Source organism: Aethina tumida, chromosome 1, assembly GCF_024364675.1.
Source record: "Aethina tumida isolate Nest 87 chromosome 1, icAetTumi1.1, whole genome shotgun sequence".
Taxonomy (NCBI): Eukaryota; Metazoa; Arthropoda; class Insecta; order Coleoptera; family Nitidulidae; genus Aethina; species Aethina tumida.
This window is the reverse complement of record NC_065435.1, coordinates 16,612,451-16,627,415: the sequence shown is the minus strand read 5'-3', so window position 1 is coordinate 16,627,415 and position 14,965 is coordinate 16,612,451. Positions and strand designations below refer to the sequence as shown.

Here is a 14,965-nt window from a genome sequence, read left to right as displayed (position 1 = left end):
GTATGCTATTTAAAGTTTTATTACTACAAATAATTTGCAATTAGTATTTTAATTAATTTTACACTAACATATTGTATTCCCATTTATGAATAACTTCCAAAGACCTTTTTTTTCATGGAAAGTAATAAATGGTCAATAACATTTGTATCCATATTTTGCCAGGCTTACTGTAGTGCCGCGAATAAATCTTGCTGATTACTATACTCTTTGACTTTTATTTTGTTGTTCACTATCTCCCATAAGTTTTTAATGGAGTTTAGATCGGGAAATTGACATGACCACTTCATAACATTAATTTTTTCTCTTAAAAGCCACTACTTCAAATATTTTGAAGTGTGCTTCGGGTCATTATTTTGTTGAAAATAATGTTTTAGTGGCATATTTTTATCTGAATATGGTGCTATATTGTTCCTCAATATTAATATATAAAACGATCCATGATACCCTCTATTCAAAGCAGAGGATCCATTCCAAATCCCTAAAGGTAGCCCCATACCATAACTGACTTGTCAAAGTGTTTAACAGTGAGTATGGTAAACTTTGAGTTAAACTTTTTATGAATAGGTCACCTTACATATAAAATCCCATAACTGGTAAGCAGATTAAACTTGATTTCATCAGATCGCTCGATTATTAAAAGTCCAGTGTTAAAGGGACCTGATAGTGATAGTAGTGGTTTTTTGGCTGGCCGTCTCGCTTGAAGACCTCCTTGTAAGAATATGTCTCTTACGGTACTTGAAGAAACATTAATTCCAAGTTGTATCTCAAGTAGACCTTTTATTTTGCTCAGAAAAGGATCTTTTTTGGAGTAGGATAAAATTTGTTTATCCTGAAACCTGTTGTTTTTTCTTGGACTTCCACTCCTTCCACATTACCAAATCTTGAAAATTGTTATAAAACGTGCGTTACAATCGATCTATATTAATTTTTCTCTCATTGGATTGAAAGAACGATATAATCGGTAATTTTAATTCGGAAAATAATTTCTTTCCACGAGGCATTATATTAACTCAGTTTACTTACACCATACACTGTAAAACTAAAAATTATTGTGGATTTTGTAGAGTTTAGTGACATTTTGTAAAAAATTGCTTTTCTTTTTGTCAGCTGAATATTTAATTTTTTGATTTGCAATTAAAAGAATTATTTTTAATACAAGAAATATTGGTATAAATTATATTAGATTTGAATATACAGGGCGGTACCAATTTATATATTTTTAAAGTTGCTCTACTTTCTGCCAATACTATATATATTATTTGGATATATGATTTTTAATTTATTTAAGGTTTGAAAGAAGAGGAAAATTAAGTTCTCATAAATTCTTTTTATCTGGTTAGATATTAGATGTCTGTACCTCCTTAGGAGAAGACAATTATAAGGGAACTCAAGGTAAGTATATACAGAGTGATTCACTTCCTCTACATATTCATCAATAGCTTATGGAGATCAGAAAAAAGTATTGACCGGAGATTTCAACAAAATTTAATTTTCTGATTAGCCGCGATTACTGCGTAAATTTGTACAAAACCTAATAGAAGTTCTAACAACATCAGAAAGCTTCAGTTTTCACAGTTTTTAAAGGAACTAAGCTATCAACAATAAATACTTATTTGACATCATAGAATGGCAAAGTGTCTTATTATTAGTGCAATACAAGGTATCAGATAACTGTTGCCAGAACACCCTATATTTTGTTATATGAAGATTTAAATCAATTTTCAAAATAATCGCAGGAGAAAATTTAAAATGATCTTTTAGTTACTATTAACCCTGTCTGTTACACTTCTAAAAATGTCACCAAATGTTTGAGGAGAAGTTTCTATGTTGTTTGTTTGTGTGTGTTGCATATAAATTGTTATTATTTTTCTAATCTTCTAACTCCTTTATTATGCACCGACGCGAAATATTTTAAATGGTTCCAGTATCACACGGTTTGCCAGATAATGGTCCGGTGACGTGCAATCCAGAGATAAAGAGGTAAAGGTGAATTTCTAGGAGCTATTGCGTTTGCGATTATGTATTTTATTACACTCCTCCACTATCACTGTTGTAAGTCAATACCGCTTAAAACATATTTAAAATTGTCGTTTTGTTATTTTTGTACGCACATCACAAATTTTCTTCTTCAAACATTATTTACGACGCCCATATTCTAGATGGGGCAACCTCATTTGAATAAACTTCGCAATAAATATTTTGAAGTTTTAAACCTAACGCAAGCTTTAGTCTGTTGACTATTACGTTCGGAGCTGCCATAAAACGGCCTGAGTCACGTATTTCAAATATACAAACATGAAACGTCAACAAGCTCAGTAAATGAATAAAAAATATTAAAAGTTTATTGATGTTGATTTAAATACAAAACATCATAATGGTGGGATTGCCCTAAATAAAATACTCTGATCACCCTCATCCAACCTGTCCTGTTAGTTGGATGGAAGATCCTTTGTACCTGCGAAACATATGTCGAAGTGACACATAACATGCGCTACAAGTTACAAGTTTTCATTTTTTTGTATGTGTATATATGTACGAACGACTGTTGTAACTTGTAATATGTAGTTAGCTGTTGAGATAACCTTGAAGAAAGTAGATTACTTATGGCCATAATCTTCTAGATGGAGTATAGCCTCCAAATTTCATAAAAGCGATGTTCTTAGTTGAGAAAACTTTTCCTTCCCAATAGGTGAATTGCAATTTTTTTGAGATCTTCAAAAATTCTGCCTTCTCCCAATAAAGCAATGATCTTAGTTGAGAAAACTTTTCCTTTCCCATATGTGAATTGAAATTTTCTTAAAATCTCCAAAAATGCTGGTTTCTTCCATCAAAGCAAGTCAAGGAACTTTTTCGTCTCCAATATACGAATTAAATTTTGTTCATATGATCTTTGAAGATTCAGCCTTCTTCCATCCATTTCCTTTTAATATACAAATTAAAATTTTTTTGTGGTCTTCAAAATTTCAGCACTCTCCCATTAAAGCAATATTCTTAGTTAAGAAAACTTTTCCTTTCCAATATGTGAATTGAAATTTTCTTGAGATCTTCAATAATTCTGACTTCTTAAATCAAAGGAAGTCAAATAACCTTTTCGTCTCCAATAAACGAATTAAATTTATTCATATGATCTTTAAAGATTCAACCTTCTTCCATCCATTTCGTTTCCCATATACGAATTAAATAGTTTCTTATGGTCTTCAAAGTTTCAGCCTTCTCCCATTAGAGCAATGTTCTTAGTTAAAGAAACTTTTCCTGTCCAATATGAGAATTGAAATTTTCTTGAGTCTGTTGACTATTATATTCGGAGCTGCCATAAAACGGCCCGAGTCACGTACTTCAAATATACAAACATGAAACGTCAACAAGCTCAGTAAAGAAATAAAAAATACTAAAAGTTTGTTGATGTTGATTTAAATAGAAAACATCATAATGGCGGGATTACCCTAAATATAATATTCCGCTCACCCTCACCCAACCTGTCCTGTCCTGTGTTAGTCGGGTGGAAGACCCTCTGAACCTGCGAAACATATGTTGAAGTGACACACAAGATGCGCTAGAAGTTACACGTTGTTATTTTTTTGTATGTGTACAAATGTACGTATGATTGTTGTGACTTAAATATGTAGTTAGGTGTTTGGATAACCTTGAAGTAAGTAGATTAATTATGGCCATCATCTTCTAGATGGAGTAGCCTCCAATGAATAAATTAACGTCAATTCCGTAATAAAGTTGGGTTTTTCACTTTCCTAGCCCAAGCTCCAACACGTTGACCGTTACGTCCGCAACGGCTCCGGTCGCGTACTCGGAATTAATGGAAACACGAAAGCAGGAACGAAAGGAAAAAAGGAAAAAAACAAAAGCAACAACTGTAGAGTTGGTTGCAGATTTCAGCAGTACGAATGCGACACTTGTTGATTCGCACATGGTTTTGCGGTTGAAAAGTAAATAAATAGCTGTTGGATAGGTAAGTTTGTTCGGCCGGTGGAAGGGGACACGGTTCAAGAGGTTGTGATATAGTTGACAGTTATTTATTGGCCCTCGCCTGCTGGACGAGAGCGGAAAAGTTCTTAGAAGAATCAAGGTCTCAATTTCGCCCGGAGCCAGTTATATGTGATGTCATAATGACATCATCGGAAACGCTGGTGAATTTGAAATGTGGACAGCGCATCGCGAGTACGAGTTCGTTAGATTTCGGCGATGGGAACAAATTAAATTATTCGGTGTTGTAAAACTGGGAGCGTGGCGGCGTGTTCAGTCTCCGGGGTGTAGACGGTACTGCACACAGGCGAGGATAATAATAATAATAATAATAATAATAAAGTTTATCATGTGGTAATTCGCGCGCCATCACAGTTGGTCCGTTGTTGTAGATAGAATCAATAGCCGCTGACGTCAGTGGCTGTATGTTCGGTGGGGCGCTATCAGAGGAGAGCGGGGGACAGTGCACTTGTAACTTGGCTAGTAGTGTCATGTATCCGCGCAAGTGGTTCTCTGATCTGTCGCCTATGTTTTGTGATCAATTTCATTTGTGCAGCGCATAATTTCGCGTAAGTTTCCCACCATCCAAAAAATTTTGTTTTGTGTGTGTGCCCTTCGTTGTTTAGAGATTGTGTGCACACGCTGCCTTCGAAAATATATATATGTAACGTGCTAAGTGGCCTTCACCGGCGTATTAGTGTTGACATTGACGCAAAGTCTGCAAAAGGCCAATAGAGGTCAACTATTCAAATATTTCAGCTTTAATGACAAATGGTAATATTTATTATTAACAAAGTAATCATCATCAGATTCAAACGTATCTTTTAAAACTTGCGACCTGTGACCCATGCGCGCGAGCGTCTTATTTACATTTTATTTATTATTATTATTTTTTTTTTTTTAATTTTGCGCGCCCAATCGCAGCCTTTACTAATCCAATTCTAACATTGCATACTGCTATACTAATTCATCAGGCGTTCGCCTAACCACCACAGCTTCTCGGTAACTCCAACCGATCATTATTTGTAGGAAAAATCGACTCTTTCCTGTGTAACAGTAGCAAAACAGGTTGTGTTACTTATCGCAGGCGTCAAGATGAAAAAGCAAATAAAACAAAACCTTTAGCCAGCTCGCAAAGACCCGATAAATAATAATTAGGGTATAATTTCATTTTGTGCTGGTGCCACGGCAGGACACCAGATGGAGTTGGACGTTTGTACCCTTTTCACGCTTAGTTGGTTGCAGGAATAAGGGGTACAATTCCTGCCGCGTCTCGCCTTTCATCTTCGCTCACATTCGTGATGCACGTGCTTAATAAATAGCTGATTTCACAACTACAAAACGTACACTGTTTATAAACAATTCTCCTTTTTTGTTTTTCTTTTCTTGTTTTTCGCCACCCACATGCGACCAATCAATTGGACAATTGATGGAGCAAGTCCGAATGTGGTGAATACCAAAATACCTTGGACGTTGTATTTATGTCATCGTAATTGAAGGCTGTTTTTTCCGTACGAATTTCATTACGTTATTTATTCTAAATTGTACTAAATGTCTAATGACACTAGGATATACCAAATCAATTTCAAGTACTACGTCTCCAGTATGTGAATTGAAATTTATTTTGTGGTCTTCAAAGTTTCAGCCTACTTCCTTCAAGTCAGTGTTCCTAGTTTACAGAAGTTTTACTTTCCGTTATAAGAATTAAGTTTTTTCTTGTGGTCTTAGAAGTTTCAACCTTCTTACGTCAAGTCAATGTTCTTAGTTAAGAAGACTTTTCCTTTTCAATACGCGAATTGTAATTTTCTTGTGGTCTTCAAAGTTTCTGCCTCTTTCCATCAAAGCAACGTCATTAGTTAAAGAAACTTTTCCTTTCCAATATGCGAATTAAAATTTTCTTATTGTTATCAAAGATTCAACCTTCTTCCATCAAAGCAACATCATTAGTTAAAGAAACTTTTTCTTTCGAATATGTGAATTGAAATTTTCTTGAGATTTTCAAAAATTCTAGCTTCTTCCATCAAGGCAAGTCAAAGAAACTTTTCGTCTCCTATATACGATTTAAATTTTGATCATATGAACTTTGAAGATTCAATTCATTTCCTTCCCAATATACGAATTAAAATTTTCTTGTTGTGTTCAAGGTTTCAGCTCTCTCCCATTAAAGCAATGTTCATAGTTAAGAAAACTATTCCTTTCCAATATGTCAATTGAAATTTTCTTGAGATCTTCAAGATTCCAGCCTTCTCCCATTAAAGCAATGTTCTTAGTTCATTTTATTCATATGATCTTGAAAGATTCAGCCTTTTTTCATCCATCTTACTTCCAATATATCTTTGAAGATTCAGCTTTCTTCCATTCATTCCCTTCCCAATATACATACGAATTAAAATAAAACATTTCCTGTTCAATATGTGAATTGAAATTTTCTTGAGATCTTCAAAAATTCTGGTTTCTTCCATCTAAGCATGTGAAGGAAACTTTTCGTCTCCAATATATGAATTAAATTTATTCATATGATCTTTGAAGATTCAGCCTTTTTCCGTCCGTTTCCTTCCCAATATACGAATTAAAATTTTTTTGTAATCTTCAAAATTTCAGCGTTCTTCCATTAAAGCAATGTTCATAGTTAAGAAAACTTTTCCTTTCCAATATGTAAATTGAAATTTTCTTAAGATCTTCAAAAATTATGGCTTAGTCCTTCAAAGCAAGTTAATTAAACTTTTTGTCTCCAATATACGAATTAAATTTTGTTCATATGATCTTTAAAGATTCAGCCTTCTTCCATTCACTTCCTAATATACGAATTAAAATTTTCTTGTGATCTTCAATGTTTCTACCTTCTTTCATCAAAGCAATATTCTTAATTAAGAATAGTTTTAGCCTTCTTCCTTTGAATCAGTGACCTTCGAAGTTTTCCATTTCCAATACACCATTGCTTATGGTCTTCAAAGTTTCAGCGTTTTTTCAGGGAATCAGTGTCCTTGGTATACAAATGCTTTCGTTTCCAATACACCAATGAAATTCTTATTTATAGTCATCAAAGTTTCTGCCTTCTTCCAGGAAATCAGTGTCCTTTAATAACAGAACAATATGTCAATTAAATTTTTGATTATGGTCTTTAAAGCTTTAGTATTCTTTTATAAAATTAATGTTTTTAGTAAAGGAAACGTCTCCTTCCTAATAAGTATTGAAAATTTTCTTATAGCCTTCAGAATTTCAACCTTCACCATCTTATTCTTATTTATAGTCATGAAAGTTTCAGCCTTCTTCCAGGAAATCAGTGTCCTTTAATAACAGAACAATATGTCAATTAAATTTTTGATTATGGTCTTTAAAGCTTTAGTATTCTTTTATAAAATTAATGTTTTTAGTAAAGGAAACGTCTCCTTCCTAATAAGTATTGAAAATTTTCTTATGGCCTTCAGAATTTCAGCCTTCTCCATCGAATCAGTGTTTCTTAGTTTACAAAACTTTTCCATAACGAGTTCACATCAATTATGCTTGCCCTCTTCGTTTTGGCGGCAAATTAAATGACACCATGCCAACAATCCGGTTTAAAGCCGCAATCAGTCGTTACTTGTGACTGGTTATTAACGACTCCTGATTGTAAACAGTTTTAAGAAAGTTCGTCATGAAATGTACGAGTAAATTATTATTTGAAATCACAATTAATGTTATTTAATTTATCTTATATCCGAATCGGAATGATTAAGCTGAAAAAAATATTTATATCAGTAATTTGTTTATGTGAATAGTGTTTATCCGTCGGATGGAGGGTCAAATAAAAAATGTTTGCTTCGCATAAAAATAATTCTTATAATCTTTAGTCACTCATTTGCTTTTATCGAATATTTATGTATGTATTCAGCTGGATTATAAGGGTCCATTGCGAGTGCTGAATCGTGAATTGCAGAAACAAAAACAAAATTTGACATAACACGTTGTAAGTTTGATATTCAATTTTTTAAGTGATGGCCGCCATAATGGTCGAAAGCTCTTCTACACTTCCAAGTTTTTGTGTTTATATTTTTTCTAAATATTCAAAATAGATAAAATTGGATAATCTATTTGATCTGTCAGATGTTTATCAGAGATGATAAGCGAATATTTACATGAAATTATAATTTTATTAATAAATCACACTACACAAGCTGTCTCACTTTTGGCTTGTTGCTCCTTGTCAAAGGCCTGATACTTGTTGCTCTGATTTACGGATGTTAAAAGATGGAAACAATTGACTTGCCAATTCTAAAGAAAATAAATAAATTGTATGGTATTGTAAACAGTAAATACCTCCATTTCATTTTCAACTGAACCATTCATAATAAACTATTTAACCGTTATAAAAGTACTAAATATACAGGGTGATCTTGAAATTCTATTTCAAATTCCGGACGTGAAAATAGATCGATTTACTTCATCTTATATTACCTTAATACAAAAGTTTATTATTACAGAGATATGGGGTTAAGTTAATTTGTTTTAATTATTTTTTATGGGGTATTTTAATTAAGATCAATGATATTTACTCTAGATCCATAAATACCGAAGAAGAATTATGACGACGTATTCAGTATTTAACTTCTGTATACCAAATTTTCTAAGATTGATTGAAATGAATAATTTAATTGAATTGATATAAATTAATACGTCACAAATTATATATTTTTAGAAAGCTTGGTGGATTTAAAATGCAAATTCAATTTTAATCTCCATTTGAAATAAATATATTATACATCATCTAGAAATTTTAAGGAAAAAAATTGAAATCTGGGCCCTTAAGTTAGTTTTTTCTGGAGTTAGTCTGGAGTCAATCATAACAGCCAAAAACAACAATCAATTTGAGACACACTGTACACGTCTTTAGGTACAATTTCATAAATTTATGTTCCAATTTTGAATTTATTATACATACTTATTTATTTAATTTATTAGTTTACCAACCTGGTGTACGGACTATGAACGTGACTTTTCATTCTGCCTTTTAGGTACAAGCAGTGTTGTACCAAAGAAAAGTGTATGGCTAATTTATTCATGACAAGTTTAATGATAAGATATCCAAAAGGAAATGTAGTAAAGCTTATTCTTAAACCACACCTAATAAATTAGCTAAAAATTACTTTTTGTCATGTCAGTAATTTTATTATGTTATATATTATTTTTGTTTAATTAATTTAAAAAAGTCTTAAATAATAGATATTTTAACTTTAGTTTTAATTGAATGTTCTGTGTTCTTTGTTAACCTTATGTTTACTGTATTGTTCTGCATAAATCAACCATTAAATATCTAAATGGAGTTGACAACAATATACAATACTGTTCATTAAAATATTATTTAGTTAATAGGCTGCAATTATTACAGGTATCGACTCTTTCAATATAAATTTATAAAGCAATACGGAGATACGGGGGTCAACGTTAATGATTTATTTCCAATTTTCTTCATTTTTTATTGGTGGAAATTGATGTATGATAGTGTATTTTTAAGCCATTCTCTGTAATAATTTTTAACTTGATCACCAAAATGGCGATAAAAATAAACTTGAAAGTGGAATATCGAAAACATAAACTTTGTAAAATAATCCTGGGTAGGGTCAGGACCATAATTTAAGAATAATTTCGAAGGAATATATAAAAAACCAGTTTTTATTCTGATTAATTTTTATTTTACCTAACTGATTTAACTTTATTACCATTTTGGTAATTTCATGCTAAAATTAATGTGCAAAAATATGCAAAAAAAAAACCGTAACAAGTAATCTCTCGTAAATCATTGTGACATAATTTTTAGCAAATTTAATTACAAAATTTACCCACACATTATCTTAAATTTGTGTTTAACAAGATGTGGTCAAACAAGCAGATAAGACTATAGTTTGATAATAATTAGTGTGTTATGAATTCTCATATTTAAGGATACAATTTTAATAAAGAGACTGGGCAAAATTGTTCCTTTATACATTTTATTCTTTAGTTTGCTTTATCAAAAGGATCAATTTAGTTAGGGTTACATATAAGTGATGATAATAGAGATAAATATTTACATATTCAAGTTGAAAATTCTCCCAAATTTCCCAAATATTCGTCGTAATATTACAATTTAAAGATTACCACATATATAATGTGTGTATGTGTAAAATTAGTACACAGATTTTTGTTCATTGTTAATCTCAATGAAAAAAATTGGTGAGTGACCACAGTTGGGTTAAGGGAATTTAACATTGTACATAGTAAATAGCGAATGTTTATATGAGAATATTGCCTTACATACAAATTGCTTCTTTAGAATTTAAATAACCCGGATTTGGAAGCGTTTACCAGTTTTTGGAGAATATTATTATCACTGGCATTCAAAGTTGATATGACCTTGGACCTGTAGAAAATATTCCAATTGTATATTTATGACAAATTCTGATTGAGTTAAGCTAATCATAATCATAATCACACTGTTTGAGCACTTATGAACTTTTTATCATTGTATGAGATTTCTTATCTGTAAATAAATACTTAACTGTTGTGTAAATATATTTCTTTAAATCTTTAGATTCAAATTTTTCTCCAATTATTATTTAACAAATTTACAAATATATTTAAGGTTTAATATTTAATTTTTAATATGTTAAGTTATTAAGTTACATAAGTACATTCGTTTTATTTAATTAATCGTTGTTTATATATTGTTTTTAATTTTAATTTTAGTAGAAGAAATTGAAAAAAAGTATTTGCTAGAGTACCCTACCTGCGGGGATGGGGAAGAGCTCTAATTTCAAAACTTGGGTATTTCCCCTGAGTGAATTCGATTTCTCAATATTTATTAACATTCACAGGAAATCAAATTCTTTAAAATGTGTTCTGGAACTTCTCCTTTGCTGGCCAAAACACAGCTAAGAATTAATTCTGTATTATCTCAAAAATTAATTAAATTTTTAATTGTTTCTATCTTGATTTTCGTATGATAAGCACCTATCAATTTGACTCTGTATTGCTGGCTAAATGGACCCTTCGTAACTGTCTTAAGAACTTCAGAACTCTTTTTAAACCTGTTGACTTAAAAGGAGTATCAAAATAAATTTTTGTTGAAAAAATTTTTCTCCTAACAGAATGTCACATTTTTTATTTAGTCATTTTTTCACTTAGCACTTATTCGGAGACTAAAATTATCTTTGAATATAGTTATTATGCAATTTGAAACTAATAAATTTAATTTTAAATTGGTTTAAAAATGTTTGGTTATCATAAAACTGTTGGAATACATATATCATTGTATTTTATTGCACAATACTCTTAACGTCTCATTTTAAAAGAAAAAGATTAATGTAGATTATAATCTATATAATTTCTTATCAAAGTTGATTAATTGCTAAACAAAAATGACATTCAGTGCTGCAATGAAAATTTATTTTTTATACATTTTTAAGAATAAAAGGTGTTAATACATATCATAAATATGTAGTACATTTAAAAACAAATTATAAACGAAATATTGCGCCTAAAATTATTGTTTCAAAAACAAAAACAATATTGCGATTGGAAAATTATGGATTTTTTATTTGAAAAATTATACACTGTTTTTAACTTGTAAATACACTCAATGATTTTTCACATTTCAACTGTAATGTTTGTATAGAAAAAATGAAATTTTATCAGTATTAATGTTGTAGTAATTTTGTTCATTATTTTTCAGGCTTCAGTTTTAAAAATGGAAAGCAGAGAATCATTAGCATAGCTACTAGGTAAGTCATTATTTAATTACGTTTAGAAGTAAATAAAGTTAGAATTTAATATTTTATTATTTTTATTATACAACAAAATTGTCGTTTATCTAGTTTTCAAATTCGAATATGTTCACCTGTGTTCATTAAAGCAGACCTCTACGTTTCATTAAATAAATTGGGGAAAATTAATTGGTACGCGACAATAATAAATTAATTGTTCCTTTGTAACCGGCTGTTACAGAGCAGCCATGTACAATAAATGCAATGTGCGTTAAAAACGTATGAAATGTGTTGTGTTCAAGTTTTTAAAGTTGTGTAGAATCGAAATGCTACTTTGCAGAAGCAATAAAAATCACATTTAGAGGAGAAATGTTAAAAGGAATTATTAAAAATTATTTATTCAAGGTTATACGATCTATCTACAACAGAATCAATTGTCATTTTTCATGGGAAATTTTTGCGATATACTGCTTTTCATGACAGTTAATCTTTACATGTTTACTCAGTTACTCAGTTTCATGGTTAATTAATTAAACGTTGTTATCCTATTTGATTATTATATTAAAAATGTATTATTGGTCTTTTTCTACATATATATTATAAATTAAGAAGTAATTAAATTATTTTTTCATTTCAATTTTTAAGATATGAATGAGGAAAGGCACCAAATGTCAGGAAAAAATCAAGCTTTCCAAAAAAATATTTAATTTGTGGTAGTCTAAATTAACTTTGTCTAATTTATATCCGTATCTCTGGTAAATTTTGAGTTAACTAATATTGTTGTTTGTGAAACATAGAGGTCGGAAATGATTTGTGGTTTTAAAAATTAAATTTTGTATTCATATTAGTCGTAAAAACTTGTACCTTAATTACTAATTTTCAAACAATCAGAAATTAATATATTATTCACCGATACTATTTTTCTTATTTGTTGTTTATCTAGAAGTATTTTATAGATAAAAATCTAGTTTAAAGAACAAAAATTTGTTTTTATTTTTACATTTGCATTCTTCAAAATCAGTTAAGATATGAAAAATGATTTGATTTTGTTTAGTTAAATTGTTATACAGTTTAGTTACCTACGGAAATTATACAACTCGTTCTAAAATTGAATGTTAGGTAGCTCAACGACTCTATTTTAATAGAGTCCTGCGAATAAAATGTTATTGGTGTGAAAGCCAATCGCTAGATGGCGCTGATCGTGATTCTCGTATTTTAAAATCTTTTTGTAATTGTTTTTATTAATACTTAATAATAAAATATAATTTATAATAGTATTTTTTTAATACTTAATATAAATATAGTAATTCTAATAATTTATTTATAATAATTAGGTTTATAATAATAATAAAGATATAAGTTGATTTTTATTTTTTAATTATACTTAGAAAAAAATACAGGAAAACCACTTTAACGGTAGAAAACAGAATGCATTGTCTTATCAATCTTATCTTTTTTTGCAAAATCATATTGTTATTAATTTTATCACATCAAGCAATTTAATGAAACTACACTAAACTGGCGTGAGCAAGTTAGTAGTGAACATCATTGCCATCATCTTTTGATAAATATTTTAATTCACTAAACGTTTTCTGTTGTGACTAGGTTGCGCAATATAATATAATTAATAGGAATTTTCTGTATGTAGAGATAGATATTCGAATATATTTCAATGTTAAAATCAATGCTTATTTCGTAAAGTTAGAAAAAATTTCTATCTACTGTTTATTTATATTAACAACATGCTTAAATGATAACATCTGAACGTACATTTTATAAAAAAAGTTAAAAAGGCGACATCATTTTTGAAAGATTACAGGTTTATGTCTGGCAATCAGCCAACCCCAGCTATTTTAACCCTTTATTCACAGATGGCGATGGAACTCATTATTTGAATAATTGATTTTGAGGGTGATCACACGTATTTTATGTTACATCAAATATTGATTTAAAATCATTACCTGACATTTTATATGTGTGTGTAACTTAAAAATGTTGTTGTTAAACAATATATCAAACGAAATTTATGTACTTGTTTTTTAATTATTTAAAGTATTTAAAAAGTATATTACTTAATATTTATTACACTATAATTTTGATAGTTTGATTACTGTTATTGTGTACGTTGTAATTATCTAATAGTTAAAGTTATAAAAATGTTAGTATATTGTTCAGATTAAAAATATTATCAATATAAAATATTGTAATATTTTATACATTTTTTTATTAATGTCAGAAATACATAAACTATTACACAATTATAAATTGAATATTTCAAATATAATTCGAGATATTTGTAAAAATTGTTTTCAAATAAACATTCGTCATTTTTAGGAGAATTTACATTTACCACAAATGAGGAATTTATTCATTTAATTTACATTTTGTATTATATAAATATTTACACTTGAATAAATTCTTTATGTCTTCACTGTCGAAGCTAAAAATTTACATATATCAATTTATAATTTAATTAAGTACACACATATATTAAATGAAGAAGTCAAATATTGATGTAAAATTAACACCAAATAACAAAAATAGTTTCAAGACTGGCACCGTTTACTACTATATGAAATACACTCGTGTAGAAATAGAATCGTCAAGTATGAAACTTTTGAACAACTGTTTTGAATTAATTCTTTTTAAATGTTTCTGTTCGACTAACCATTAAATTTTGCATATACTCTTTTTATGTACTCATACTGAGAAAATAACTTTTAAAAATGTACAGTGGTGGCAAAGAAATTTAATTCAAAATTTGTCCAGTAAGTATATAAAACATATTTTAATATTCTATATGTTTTTTACCTTGTCACACATATATTTACTACACTTCGGGCCACTAATTAATAATAGTATTAATACTAAGAATTTATTCTTAGTAGGATTTACCTTATTTTATTAAATAACTCACTTTCAGCAGGGAAAAGGAAACTTCAGAGAAGAAGGAAACAATAATTAACATGGAAAATCATGCTGCTGAGGTCTCTAAATGCCTAAGATGTTCCCAAAAAATGTTACAACAAATACGAAACAACACACTCCGATAATAAAATGTCTTAACAAAAACACCTTCTTTTATAGACAGACAAATTTGAAGAATCAGTACGAAAGCCTTTCTTGTCTTCTAGGCAAATTAAAAATGAATTAATTGAGTCATATATAGTTTTGAACAATCAGGCGTCGACTGATTGAACAAAACTTGAAAGTAAGTATTTCAGTAGTGAAACCATTGGTATCAAAAAAAAAAAAAAAAAATTCGAACA

The 14,965-nt window shown here is 29.6% G+C and overlaps 1 protein-coding gene across 11 annotated transcripts in view; it reads left to right on the top strand.

Moving 5' to 3' along the window:
* Window positions 1–3,946: 3,946 nt before the first annotated feature.
* The window catches only part of LOC109599633 (myocyte-specific enhancer factor 2), a 78,627-nt gene continuing 67,608 nt past the window's right edge, over window positions 3,947–14,965 (top strand). For 5 of the 11 annotated variants that reach the window (XM_049961731.1, XM_049961726.1, XM_049961728.1 and 2 more), the window contains exons 1-2: window positions 4,124–4,547; window positions 11,666–11,714. The gene's annotated coding sequence lies outside the window, so the exon portion shown is untranslated. Of the gene's footprint in view, window positions 3,965–4,123; window positions 4,753–11,665; window positions 11,715–14,965 lie in introns of those variants that run through there. The other 6 variants (XM_049961729.1, XM_049961725.1, XM_049961727.1 and 3 more) reach the window with 3 other exon arrangements.